Here is a 15,529-nt window from a genome sequence, read left to right as displayed (position 1 = left end):
TCATCTACTTAAAAAAAAAAAAAAAATTGCTTCAGTTCACCTTTAGCCACAGCTGCCTAACACCAGGCTACAGACAGCTATAATGACCGCTGAAATGAATTGTTTGTTCACATGGCTGCCCTTTGGTCAGAAAGACACACTTTCAGTCTAGGGGAGATCTGGAAGCAGGCAAGAAAAAGGGCATACTTCCCACAAACAATGTTATTTGTGATAGTGTTTGCTGCAGACTCCAACAGGGAAAGCCCCTGCAATAAGGAAGAAGAAAAAATTTACCATGTCTAAACTTTTACTTTGGCTGAAAAGATCCAATTTGTATCCAAAAGAATTGTTCTTTTAACAGAAACAGTGAAATAAGGTTCAAAATGAAAAGAGAAAGGGCATGATGAATCAAATGCCAGATAAGCATGTAAGAAGTGCTTCATTATTATATCTGTGTGCTCAACTTTTAACTAGATAAAAGAGAACCCTAGGTTTTTAACTGGAAGGCATAGAAAGCATCTAATTCTTAGCTACTTTTGCTACTGTGTTATTTTGTATAAATAGGACAGGGGACTAGGTTACATTCTATTACACTTCTCATGAAGTAAAAACCTAGCATTCCCCTATAACAAGCATTTAGCTGAAATTCCTAAACCAAACCCAGGATAAGAATACATTTTTAACCATGTTATCATTTGGGGCTAGCTATTAAAACAACAGGGAAAATGTACCTGTTAGTAAAAAAAAAAAAAAAAAAATTCAGTCACACATGATTTGTCTTCATAAAAAGAGACCTGCTAATTGGCCAAATCACCTGATGCTTTGGAACATCGAGGTATGATCGTTGACTCTTAGAAGTCATGATGGTTTTACTGGTCTAGGATTCTAATTTTCCTTGACACCAATCTACACTTGCCAAAAGCCTTGAGAATTCATTTAAAACTGGCTTTAGAAAAACAAATTATTCCTGAGAAATTTCTTTATACTATGTACTATAGAACCTTTTTTTTTTTTTCTTTTTTAATGTTCTGCCCAGAAGAATATGAAAGGTAGGCAGTGCTGGAATATAGACTTTGGCTGGGACTTTTAAAACATATACCACTGATACATAAAAATATTAAATAAGACAATAAATCATTTGCAAGTGACACAGGGACAAATTTTGCTATTTCTGCAAAGTTTATTCATCAAATAGACATGTAACCTAACCGGCTCAAAGGAAACTAACTCCAATTCTTGGCTAATATAATGCTAAAAATACAACGGATCTCAAACCTGATTACTATTTTTACCTTCCTCCCACCCTCCACTCCCCTGCTGACCAAATTTTTACCTCTTTCCATAAAATTACCTACTTATAGCCAAGTGAAACCCCAATTTAAAAAATAATAATTAATGGAATCAAGCTGTAAAAGAAGAATGAATGTTCTCTGGACCACGGTTACTCATTGAACAGATCGCAGTTAAAGCTGGAATCTATGGTTGGCAATGTCAGAGCTCGTTTTACAAACCCTGGAGAATGCCACAGTTATCACTGTCCAAAAACAACATTCAAGAGGTCTGATCTGAATAGTTCCTAAGTTCAGAATATTTTAGACCACATTCCGACAGGCAGACATATCAGTAATTACATAGCCACCCATACAGCCTTGAGTTCCATCTCCAATGAAGGCAAATGATGGAGAGATGGGTACTTGGTTATCCTAAGGGCATTCCTTTAGCTAAGGCTGCTAATGCTAAGACACATTATTACATGTGATCAATTAAGGCATGCTGATAATCCACCCAAAAAAGCAAAAAGAGAAACTGGAGACTCCCAACAGTGTTGATGATGGTGTTGAGCATTTCCTTCGTTACAGAGTTTAAGAGGTAAATGTGGCATTTTCACAATACAGTGAAATTGCTGAGTTTTCTCTTTCTATGCATCTCCTTTTAAAACATCTAGTTTTTCAGAGTCCATTTCTCTTGAACACCAGTGGTTTTTATTTATTTTTGCTTTTTTAGATAAAATACATAATAGTTACATCACTACTATCTGGTAGTACTTTGGCAAGACATGTACAGGGCTATATGGCTCAGACCACATGGAAATAATACAAAAGTCAATGAGTGGAGCTTCCTGGTTTCATATGGAGTGAAACAAGGGTAAACTATTGGTATTTCTACAATCATAGGTTGTTGGGACATTATAATTGGAAGAGGCCTTGCTAAAGGTATGTTGTACGTGATTTCTTCTGTGCTGTAAACTCCTCCAGGCCAAAGACTATCTTATTGTTTGGTGTACCCCTTCCATAGCCTTAGTCTCACTACAGGCATTTACTGTTAAGTTTAATATACTGAAGTAAAATAAAAAGCCTGATAACTCAGTAGCACAAGAGTGTCCACTAAGATAGCAATTTATAGGGGTGCCTGGGTGGCTCAATCAGTTAAGTGTCCAGCTCTTGATTTCAGCTCAGGTCATGTCTCAGGGTCCTCGGATCAAGCCAGGCATCAGGTTCCACACTAAGTGGGGATTCTGCATGAGGATTTTCTCTCTCTCTCTCTCCCCCCCTCACCCCTCCCACTGCTCTCGTGATTGCTCTCTCTCTAAAATAAATAAATCTTAAAAAAAGAAAAAGGACAGCAATTTATAGGAGCACTACTTGGGCAATGGAAATCCATCCCTACATTCCAGGTGGACAAGACCAAGGCCTACCATTTTTAAAAAGCTTTTATATGCTATTTATTGGGTCTACCATAGGTATTAAGTAGCTAGGCTCTAAATTCATACCTTCCACAAGTATTACATTACAATGAATTAGTAAATTCATTCAAGTCTTTACCATTAAGTTTATGTGATGAATGTTATAAAGCCTGTAATTTAACTTTAAAATACATCATCATAGAAAAGGTCATATGATGTAAGCAGGTGAGTCAGTTTAAACTACACTCCAGAGCAGGTTCTCAACCTTGTCACTAATGACATTTGGGGCCAAATAACGTTTTGTTGTGCTGGCCTGTCCTGGGCACTGTTAGAAGTCTAGCAACACTCTGGACTCTATAAACTTGATGTCAATAGCACCCTCCCCCCCCGGAGTTGTGGCAACCAAAAATGCCTTGGGACACTGCCAAATATCTCCTTAGGGGCAAAATCACCGTGGTTGAGAACCACTGCCCTAGAGTCTGAGTTTGTGCTCAAAGGAGCTACCCTTCTATAATCAGAAGCAAAGCTCACATGTCAGAGGTGACTACCCAAGCACTTAAGTTATTGGTGTCTCTACCAATACCAGAGACTTTCTAATTACCATAATGAATTTCAGAAATAGGTTCTGATTAGTGAGATGAGAGGTTGGATAATCAACATTATGGTGTTAGAAATAGATTCACTGGCAAAATCAACCGTATTAAGATATGTGAATTGGCTGAATATTTTTCCGCTCATACTTTTCTTTACATAAAAGAGGGATAAGAATCCAGGAAGACACTGAGAGGATATGGTCCAAGGCTTGAGCCTAAAAGATCCTGTGTCTTGCCTTTGGGTCAGATTTCTAGCTGATGCCCACTATGAGGGTAAGTAGATCCAAAGATTACTGTCCTACCTGCCTCAAGTGAATCTTTCCAGGAAGGTGGTATTCTAGTGCCTACAAGACGTAGATTTGAGCTTCACCCAGCCTACTGCAGTACAGGCTGCATGAACTGTTCCATGCTTATAAATGTTTATTTAATGAATGTCTTTGCATAAGGCAAAATTTGACATGAGACTTACTTCGATTATAGCCAAGGAGAATGGTTACAGGAAAACAGTTCACTCTCATCCACCTCAAGCTTTTTGATGGCTATCATTACTTACTGAAAAGAATTTTGACATGACCAAATTGGCAAAGATAGTGTACAAGGTCAATTAAGTGCTAAGTGATAGGGATAAATGCAATTTAAGAGCTGCCTAAAAAGAACTAACAGTAAGGAAAACAAATATATTAATAAAAACAACAACTTCTGCTTACTATGTGTCCACTATGTGCCAGGCACAGTCCTAAGAAGTCAATGGATATTATTCCTAAACCTTTCAACAACATTTTAGGTAATTATTATTTTTGACTTATGAAGAAAACAAGGTTCAGAGAAGTTAAGCAACTTGTTCAAAAGCACACAGCAGGGGTGCCTGGGTGGCTCAATCATTAAGCGTCAGCCTTCCACTCAGGTCATGATCCCAGGGTCCTGGGATCAAACCCCGCATCAGGCTCCCTGCTCAGCTGGAAGCCTGCTTCTACCTCTCCCACTCCCCCTGCTTGTGTTCCCTCTCTTGCTGTGTCTCTCTCTGTCAAATAAATAAATAAAATCTTTTAAATAAAAAAAAATCACACACCAGTGCCCAAATTCAAACCAGGTGTGCCTAAAACCTCCAAAGCCCAAGCATTTCCCAGCCCACCACACTATAGCTTTAGATACACACACACACACACACACACACACACACACTGCTAGATGATAAGCGTTATACAAATGACTATTGGGTTGAGTTAACATACGAAAAATCTATAAACAAGTCTTCCCCACCAACCTGATTTCCTGGGGATGAAGGGCCTACAGATTCTTCTGTTGGTCCCTCTTTTAAGTAAATCCACATTTGAATGTTTGAATGCCTTTGGTTCAGAAAAGCACTCACAGTGCTGAACATCACTCCTACTGTCTTCCATCTACATCTCTGTTACCTGTCTGACCCTGGAGTCATTGAGTTTGCAACCCCTGCAATAATCACAAACTTTTCAAACATAAAACAACTACAACAAGTATGGAGAAACAGAAATCGCCCACATGACAAATGATTAAATCTGAATCTGGGCTCTGGTCCTATCCCACCACTCCCTGTAGTTTTTGACACCATTAATCTCTTTAAACTTGAGCTTTCTCCTTCATAAAGGAGAGGTATTTGCTGTGGAGCTCAAATGAGATGCAACATAAATGTGTTACAACACCTAGCACATAGTAAGCACTCAATAGAGCTTAGCATTGTTACTGTTATTATTAATTATTGTTCTCTGGCTAAATACCCAACCAACGAACCTTTTATTAAAACAAAAAACCATTACATACAGTAACAACGCCTCCCTTTGCCTTTTCATCTCTAGTTTACAGTCTTAATAACTTCAGCATCTCTTCATGGGATTGATTTAGCCCACAGGTTATATACATTATTTACCAACATGTGTAGCATACTTCCCACACCCTACACTTTCAAAGCACCTGTATGTCCCCTTCCATTATATCCATCACATTCAGAATTACTTGTTTGATCATTTTAAGCTCCGGGAAGGGAGGAACTGTGTTTTGTCTTATTTACTGCTGTGTCCCCGCCACCTAGTACAGGGCCTAACACATAGCAGGGATCAACAAATATCTGAATTGAACTGAAGTAAACTCCATCTGGCATATCTTGGAAAACTAGCATCTTGGCTTAACACTACTATCCGAAGCTTCTCTCAGAAGTAGAGCTAATGCCTAGCATACCAGTTGTGATGCCCAAAAATAGCACATTTCCTTAATTCCATAATGCACTTTGCTTGTTAGGTGCCCCTAGACACACCCATTCTAATGATTTTCAAATCATAATGCGTCTTATCTCTTTGTTCATTTAATGTGCTAATTTTACCTTTTATCTTCAAAGGTAATCAAATCAACAATGTGGCTTAAAATTAACATATTAGGGGCACCTGGGTGGCTTAGTCTGTTAAGCATCTGACTCCTGATTTCAGCTCAGGTCATGATCTCAGGGTTATGGGATCAAGCCCCACACTGGGCTCTGAGCTGGGCATGGAGCCTGCTTAAGATTCTCTCTCCCTCTGCCCCTCCTCTCCTCCCCATCTCTAAAAAACAGAAACAAAAAATCTTAGAATCTATTAAATATATTTTTGTTTGGTATTTTGTTTGGAATCATACCTCCCAATGCCAAGGTCTTCGTCCAGTTCCCAGAAAATAACTGTTCCCAGGGCATTCCCTAGCTGTCCTTTGTGGGGCACTCTCTCTTCTTTTCTTCTTTTTTTAAGCTCTTATTTAAATTCCAGTTAATTAACATACAGTATATTAGTTTCAGGTGTACAATACAATGATTCAACATTCCATACAACACTGGGTGCTCATCACCACAAGTATACTCCTTAATCCCCAACACCTATTTAACCCATCCCCGCCACCCACCTCCCCTCTGGTAACCATCAGTTTGTTCTCTATAGTTAAGAGTCTGTTTCTTAGTTTGTCTCTCTCTCTCTCTCCTCCCTTTGCTCATTTGTTTCTTAAATTCCACATATGGGTGAAATCATACGGTATTTGTCTTTCTCTGACTTAATTCACTTAGCATAATACTCTCTAGCTCCATCCATGTCATTGCAAACAGCAAGATTTCATTCCTTTTTATGGCTGAGTAATATTTCATTATGTATATGTATATATATGTATATATATATATACACACACACATACATACATTATATATATGTATATAATATAAAATATACAAACACAATCTTCTTTATCCATTCATCAGTCAATGGACAGTTGGGCCATTTTCATAAAGGTCCCCTCAGCCTTCCCTGCACTTCCCAGTGGGACCTAATGTAGGCCAAGCATGAGTTCTTTCATATGGTCTTCATAACAAAATTGTGCAGTAGAGTTGCTAGATTCAATCTGGTCATGATGAAACTGAGGCCCTTTCTGAAAGGTTTGAAAGACTGACTGTCCACAAACACGCAGCCAGATTCAAACCCAAGTCTGTCTAGTCCTAAAGTCCATGTTCCTCCACTGCACCCCCTGTTGCTACAGAACCTTAGCTCCGTGGAGCTAGAAATTCACTTCTGCAAATTTTTCACTAATTTTTAAAAATTTAATTCTGCTTTCTTATGATTTCAATGAAAAAATCCATTTGGGGAAGGTAATAAAGTATATTTCTTATTAATAAAGGGTAAGATTGATTTACCCTAGTAAATATTTGTGAGATAGTGACTTTTTCATAATTACAAAAGTAATTTTTAATAACTATTTTCAAAATGATCTTGAGCTACAAAACTAGCCAAAAGATAGTAAATATCTGTGTACATTTCTAATAAAGACTAGAATAACATAAAAAGGAAAAGGATCCACAATGGTTTCAGTCCTGGCATCAATATTCTCTTTTAAAGTTTCCCCTTTTAAACAAAACATACAAATAAAAACAAAAACAAAACAGGTAGAAAAACAAAAGAAAAAATAATTTTTTTTGCCTCAACAAAAAAAAGGGAGAAAAAAGCAAAAAAAAAAATTACAAACACAAGCAAATAAATGTGGTATATATTAAAATGAGATCTTTTCTTGAAATGTCCAAGTTTGGATTTGATAGGATGAGTGGTCCCTCTAAATCCAAAACCTCTCTTTTCTTCCCTCTAAGTAGCTGAAATAGATTGTATGAGGAAGATTGTATCTGACGAGAGAGGTATTGGTTGCAAACTAGTTCTTTTTAGTTTACTTAAATCAAACAGGTGCCACAGCTAAATGAGAATCCTCTAATAGAGTCCATTTACCAGAAATCTGAATCCATTCTCAGGGAATAACAAAAGAAAAAGATTATCATCACACCAGGAACTGATTCACACAGCCACTTTTTGTTTAAACTCTTGGTATTAATATCCAAAGATGTGATAACGAGCTGAATTTGGATAAAATAACAGGTATCACAACAACTACCCAGAGGAGAGATTTAAAATCTGGGGACAGATGCCATGTTGGCACTTGTGGCCTGCATGAGTGATGGGAAAGATTATAGTTTAGCTTGTGAACCCTCAGGAAGCAGTTCTTTGTTTCAGCTCTCGAGAGTTTTACCCTGCAGCCATCATCTTAATTCTCCTAAGAACACCTTAGAAAAGTAGGGTTTAACAGTCCTTAGAAAAATTATGGTTTGATGATTAAAAAATAGTATTAGGAAAGATTATACACGTTATTAGGGAACTGCTCACCACAAGAGTTCCAGGATGTCAGAAATCCATTCTGGCAGAAGAAAGGGAAAACATAAATGTTGCATAAAAAGAAACTGATATGACAGCATAGGTGTGGTTAGCTGGAAGAAAGAGATTTTGAAGTTGGTAGTGGTAAGTGTCTCCATAAAATGGGATCCTAATCTGGCTTTATTTTGACTTTCTCTTTTCTCAGAAACTTAGTAATTTTCTTCGCTATCACCGTTTTCTAATTTGTATAGGTGATTTCATGTATAGCTTATAGTCTACCACATCTCTGACATTGATGATTATTTTCCCTGTGATCACTAAGTTGTGATACTGGGACATCAAGTTGAAATGTTATGTTAAAAGGGACAGGAGGGGCAAGTGAAAGGAGAGCCCTGAGCCTCTACCTAACTCTTTCTCAGTTTGGGCATAAGGTTTCTGTTCCCTAATGATTGAGAAAAAGACAATTAATAAAGGACAAGGACCCAGACATATCAACTGGCCACTCTGGCCAGAGCTACTGGGAAACCGGGGACCAAAGTATGGTCATGGATGAAAGGGGAAAAGAAATGGCCCAGACAACTTCTTCAGCAGCAAAAATCTGCCTTCGGCTCAGGTCATGATTCTGAGGTCCTGGGATCGAGCCCCCTGCTGGGCTCCCTGCTCAGCGAGGAGCCTGCTTCTCCCTCTCCCTCTGCCTGCCGCTCCCCCTGCTTGTGCTCTCGTTCGTTCTTTCTTTCTCTCTCTCTCTCTGTGTCAAATGAATAAATAAAATCTTAAAAAAAAAAAAAAAAGATTGCTTGGTATGTTAGAAACACAAGGCCTTCGACTTAACAGTTTGATTCCCAGTTTTGCTGTTTCTCCAAATATTCTTAATATATTCCAAACTGAGACCTACTATTCCACTAATTTATAAGGAAAGAATATAATATCAGTATCCTGTCTGGAAGAAAAATAGCATCTGGAACAAATTTCTGTTTAAGAAATGAGGATATCAATGGATTACAAAGAATCTTTGGCATATGTCCTTAAAGAATGTTTTTTAAGAGTAAAGATTTGTCAGATTATACAGGAGTAGAGGGGACATTCAATAGTTGGGTTCAAAGGATTTTCAATATCAAAAAAATTTATAGAAAGAACTTTTGCTTTCTGTAACGCTGGTATTGAATTTCAATTTCTAAAATAAAACATGTCGTTGACTTCGGACATGCACCTGATGAGGAGAAAGGGTAAGACATCACTGAACAAGTCACAAATTCAACTTGTTCTCAATAAAAGATATTACTAGCTAAGACAATGAAGCATGTTTTCTTGGCTGGTAAGAGCACCAGTGAATATCAGCTCTGGTCTCAAGCAGCTGAAGAGATTAGGGGAAAGAAAAAGGCTTCTCCAGAGAATCCCATGCTTCATCTGAACAGTTACCAGGGCCACCTCTGAACAGGCAACTTCTGCAGAAAGAAGTTACTGAGATTTTTTTCAGCATCTATAAAAACAACAACAATAACAAGTTGGCTTCTATGTTGGGTGAGGGAAAAGAGTAGGATCTCAGCCTTGTCCCCCAAACCTCACAATTCTGAACAAACCTATGCCTTAAAAATCTACACATTTAAAAGTTAGTCAAGGATCCCCGAATATATAAAAAAGTATTGGAGAAATCTATTCACTTTAAAGAATAATAGTTAACAGACTCACTTTCATGTTCAACAATTCTCTAAATGCACTAAAACCAGAATCTGATTTAAAGAAATTTTGTTTCTTTACAGCTTTTTCTCAGAAAACACTGATACAGCCCCAGAGGAGATACTTGGCCTGCTGGCTCCCTCACTTCCAGGGGCTCTCTGTGGGGCTGCCCCTGACCCATACATCCATGAGGAGATCATGTACAGCCCATTTGAATAATACGAATTGGCTCCTGTTTGTAAGGTGAACTGCTCCAAGACTGCCCCTGATTGTAAGCTGAAAAACAAGTTAGCCTAGAAGATTCAGACTGAGTGAAAAACTGCCCCAGATTCAACTTTGGCAGGGAGTCTTGAGCTAAAAATTATATCCCTGAATTTTGGAGAGGACAGAGACCACTTTGGTGTTCCCCTACACATCCCCCCCAACCCCTGAAAGAGCATAAAAAAAAGATTCGTTTCCAAAGTTAGAAAATCAGGCTTCAACCCACCATTGTGTGGTCGTAAGAATTACACCCAATTACTCATGAGTCATAAGGCACTGGATTCAATCAGTGCATGAATTCATCTTTTTTCCAGTGGCTATCTCTACTGCACCAAAGAACTGGCAAAAATGAACAAGTTGGGAAAAGTGAGCCACTGGCCTTCTTACAGTTCACACCTAATCAACTACTTAATTTTGGATTTGAATGTATCAACTAATTTGACCATATCTTCCCACTCTCATCAAGGCTGATTATTCACTACATCCCACCACGTCCACCTTATACAGACCCAGAAGAAAAATTCCTCTCAGCATTAGGGAAGTCAATCCGATATTGAAAAACCAAACAACAACAAATAAACAAGCACACAAAAAACTAAAACAAGAAAAAGAAGTGTCCTCTGTTTCTTTAAAACATTAAGAATCTTTTAAACAGATGTGATTCCAATTTTATACTGACTAGAGAGAAGTCAAATCTGTGGCCCATGTCTAGCAATGTAGGAGTATTTTATATATATTTTCATCCAGACTGCTTGAGACTTACTGAGAAATCTACTTTGATTTAAATTACCTTTTTTTTTTTTTTTAGACTGTCCTGGGTACTACTGGGCTGCCTTATGACTAGTTAACAAGTGCAACTTCTGGGGCGCCTGGGTGGCTCATTCGTTAAGCAGCTGCCTTCAGCTCAGGTCATGGTCCCAAGGTCCTGGGATCGAGCCCCACATCGGGCTCCCTGCTCGGCGGGAGGCCTGCTTCTCCCTCTCCCACTCCCCCTGCTTGTGTTCCCTCTCTCTCTGTGTCTCTGTCAAATAAATAAAAAATCTTAAAAAAAAAAAAAGTGCAACTTCTTGCTAAATTTGATTTAAGTGGTTCATCCAAGGCTGAGCACAATAAAAACGGTCTCAATTCAATTAAAGTAACATCAGTAATGTTTAGGTCTCAATCCAATAAGTCTCATTTCAAAACATTTTCTCCATATCACATTAATACTAATGCCAAGCACCTGCTGATCATTTACTATGCACCTGATACCTTCCCTCAAAAAGAAGATTCTTGTATTTGAAAGCTTAAAGGTAACACTGTGTAAAAGTTTAAGTTGAGATCAAATTAGCATCTATTAAACCAAGGAAAATATCACACAGTACTAAATTCAGTAGTAAACTTCAAAGTATTTCCTGTAAATGATCTTGATGAGCTTAAAAAATGAAGGCTGGAGTTGTTAGGAGAGACTCCCTGGAGGTTGGAGAACCTAAATTTGTTGTGTTGAAGAAGACTGTAGGTGATTCCAAGCAAGGTATGTACGCCAGTGAAGGCACAGAGGTAAGACTCTGTTTTCATGGGCTAATGACATCATGTTTTCGTAAAGCAACGAAGAGACCCATGTGAAAAAAAAAGCAAAAGTTATAGGATAGAAACTTCTGGAAAATCAATTATGTGAGGACATAACAATCAAATCAAAGACTTGAGCTTTGTGATCACAGTGTCCAAAAAGAGTGCCCAGTCTTTCCATCTCGGGCCAGGTCAATATTGAAAGTAACTACTTCTCTTTATGAAGTATAAAGATTTCCTGCTCAAGGCCAAGGACCAGATTATTTTAAGATAGGCTACCAATTATCAAATATTTCAGTCTGTGTTTAAGCTATTTCCCAGAGAAAATAAAGGTGTTTATTCTTCATTTAGAATTCATGACTTACTCGAGCTATGAGATTAAAATGTAAAACTGCCCCTTCTCTTGATTTCTATCCAGAATCTCGTTTACTAATCCACCTTTAGAATGGAGATAAATAACATACTCTAATCTAAAGGAAATGAATAAATCCCATTTCCATTCCAGAACAGCCCAGAAACAGAAACAGTAAAGTGTGTATGGCCCAAACAACAAAAGGATCTTATCCTCTAAAAGCCATTGAAGCACTAATGCTTTAAATCCCAACATTTCTGCCAAAGTCTATAGAACCTGGAAAGATACAGGTTTAATACCATATAATTTCAACTGAACTGGAAATAGTGCGGTTTCTAACATAGTTTCAGCAGACAAATTTAAGGCTGGCTAACTCTTAAATTGAAAGAAACATATTCTAAAATTAGTAATTAGGAGAGGGAAAAGACCAGTATAATTAGAAGCTCTAAAACTTACTACTAAACATAACGTTATTTCCAGGATATCCCTTTTTGTCTCAATTATACAACCTTATTTTCTATTTTGAGCCATCCTTCATGGCATCTCATCTATGTTATTAGTTAACTTAAAAAATAGGCCACCACAGCTTTTGGAAACAGATCCCTTTTTAAAATCTGGATTAAAAAAGAAAAGAGAGTTACAACCAAAAGACCAATCACAATGGGATGCATGAGTATCAGTGATGTACTTTTTTCCTCCCATTCAAGGCAACATGGTAGTCAACCAACAGGGAGACCCTTTCTCTCCCACTCAGTAAGCACCTGCATATAACCAGAGGTTCCTCTATTTCCCTAACTCTTACTTTCTCACTCTCTAAAATGAGTACAAACCATACTTGTCCATTTTCTTCAAGAATACATGAGAATTGAGAAGACACTTGTTTTTTTTTTTCAAGAATGTTAAATTCCGAGATAGAAAAATCACAATTTTAGCCACCAGCCCTGTGCTTACACTCTAATCTCTGCTTTACCTGATATAATTCACTACTAACTTCTACTGTAGCTGCTGCTTCATATATTTATATAATAGTTCCAGATATTGACATTAATAAGCCAATGTTCCAACAAAAAGTGTCCCTATTTGCAAGGTGCACATCCCTCCCAAGTTTACCACTAACAATAACTGCCTCAAAACCTCAGCATCATATTTAACTCACAATTCCTCCTTTATCCACTTAAATATTAAGTCACCAAGGACTTTCAGTTCTGCCTTCAAAATATCTCCCTGTATGTATTTCTTCCTCTCCACTCCAACCACCACTATCCTCCGCAAATCGCCTCTAGTTCACTGATGCAGAGTTCAGGTAAACTGAAAAAGAGGAGAAAAGATCACTCAGACTGTGCCGGAGAGAGTGATTATTAATATTTTAGGAAATACTTTCTCAGACAATTCTGAAACTAGCTCCACATACACAGATATGTATACAAGTTTACATGAATGTGATATTTTAGATGCTTTGCTTATTTTATGCAACATTATACAATAAATCAATAATAAATACAATAAATATCATACCACATAATTTAATTTTAAATATAATTTTCTATACTTGTATTTCCTAACTGCTCTATTCCTCATTTTATAGAAAAGAAATACATGTGTGGAAGTTATACGTCTTGCCCATGCTATGGAATAATTTAGTAACAATACTCAAAGTTTCCCCAGTCTTGCCAGTGTTTATCTTACCTAATCTCAATTTATACTGACTCTCCTATATCAGCCTTTTTATCAAAAATAATTTGGTCCACTCATCATTTCTCAGACACCTCGAGTACCTCCACTAACATACATTAACTTGTACTCTTCCTTCTGCCTATAAATCCTTCTTAATCTCCACTTAAATGTGTGTCCTTCCCTCAAAATTAAACATAAGCTTTGCCTTCATTTATGCATTCATGACTCATTCATTCAACATATATTTATGCTGTATTATGCCCTAGTGCTAAAGATTCAAAGTTCAACAATACACACACCAGCCCTGACCCTAAGCAATTTAGCCACTAATGATGAAGAAAGACAACTATACAAGTAATAACACAAAAATGTGATAAACATTAGGTAAAGGTGCATGGCAGAGACCTATGGGGCAGCCAATAGGAGAACTTCCTCTTTGAAGCTTGAAAAGACATCCTGGCCCAATTCTGATCTCCTAGATCAGAATTCCTCTGTCATTTATTTATTTATTACCTATACTATTCATTTTGAAACTTAATCTATGCTCTCTTATACCATAATTTACCTTTGGGGTATATGTTCTTCTTCTCTATTTAAACAATTAGTTTCCTTACAAATGAAGAACATGTTTTATCCTTCTTTTGTGTTCTTAGAAATTAGTACACAGCCTTGCAATAAGCAATAGTGTATTGTTACTGTCACTGCTAACACTGAGAAATAAGAATTTGTCTATGACTAGAAACTGCATGTTTCTAATAGTTTGGAATAATTTTTATCATTTGCAGCTTCCTCATATTCCTAATCTGTTTCTAGAGTTTAGAGTTTGAGGTGACTCTCTACCGAGACTTTCCTCTCTAGTACACTCATGAGCACTAGTACATGAAAACAATGCTGTGACTCTTCTTCCCTTTGGCTGTGTTGGGCTAGAAGTCAGTAAGCTTGGCACCCAAGGGTTTGAAACCCTTCAAAAAAGACAGAACTGCTTGCTATATCATCCAGCCATGCCCTGAACCTGCCCTGATTGGTTTGCTTGATAATACTGATTTTAGGAATATAACTTACTAGTAAATAGTCAGTAAAATAACATCATCAATCAAGAATAAATTATGTTTCTCTTTTTCGTGACGCCTCGGAGGCGGCAGGCTGCTCCAGCATGAAGCTGAACATCACTTTTCCAGCTGCTGGCTGCCAGAAACTCATTGAAGTGGACGATGAACGCAAACTTCATACCTTTTATGAGAAGCGTATGGCCACAGAAGTTGCTGCTGATGCTCTGGGTGAAGAATGGAAGGGTTATGTGGTCTGAATCAGTGGTGGCAATGACAAACAAGACTTCCCCATGAAGCAGGGTGTCTTGACCCATGGCCTTGTCCACCTGCTGCTGAGTAAGTGGCATTCCTGCTATAGACCAAGGAGGACTGGAGAGAGAAAGCGCAAATCTGTTCGGGATTGCATTGTAGATGCCAATCTCAGTGTTCTCAACTTGGTCATTGTAAAAAAGGGGGAGAAGGATATTCCTGGACTCACTGATACTACTGTGCCTCGTCGCCTGGGGCCCAAAAGAGCAAGCAGAATCCGCAAACTTTTCAGTCTCTCTAAAGAAGCTGATGTCCACCAGCATGTTGTGAGAAAGCCCCTAAACAAAGAAGGTAAGAAACCTAGAACCAAAGTGCCTAAGATTCAGCGTCTGTTACTCCACGTGTCCTCCAGCACAAATGTTGGTTTATTGCCTTGAAGAAACAGTGCAGTAAGAAAAATAAGGAAGAGGCTGCAGAATATGCTAAACTTTTCGCCAAGAGAACGAAGGAGGCCAGAGAAAAACACCAGGAACAGATTGCCAAAAGACGGAGGCTGTCCTCTCTGAGAGCTTCTACCTCTGAGTCCAGTCAAAAATGAGATTTTCTAAGAGTGACAAATAAATAAGATCAGACATCAAAAAAAAAAAAAAGAATAAATTGTTTGATGGAAACAAAAACATCCTACTTAAATAGCTCCAAAAAACATTAATAACTTTGCTTCTGTTGCTGATTTTTAAGGATAATCTATATTGACTATTTTGCAGACATGTCAAGATTGTCTAAACGAAGTA

The 15,529-nt window shown here is 37.8% G+C and overlaps 1 protein-coding gene and 1 pseudogene across 7 annotated transcripts in view; one reads left to right on the top strand and one right to left on the bottom strand.

The window, feature by feature from the left end:
- BBS9 (Bardet-Biedl syndrome 9) overlaps window positions 1-15,529 on the bottom strand; it is a 453,139-nt gene that overhangs the window by 106,937 nt on the left and 330,673 nt on the right. The window lies entirely within an intron of this gene.
- Window positions 14,594-15,336, top strand: LOC118020950 (annotated as a pseudogene).

The sequence above is a fragment of the Mirounga leonina genome, unplaced genomic scaffold (assembly GCF_011800145.1).
Source record: "Mirounga leonina isolate KUSES-001 unplaced genomic scaffold, KU_Mleo_1.0 Mir_174, whole genome shotgun sequence".
NCBI classification, from domain to species: Eukaryota; Metazoa; Chordata; class Mammalia; order Carnivora; family Phocidae; genus Mirounga; species Mirounga leonina.
This window is presented reverse-complemented; position numbering and strand designations above follow the sequence as displayed.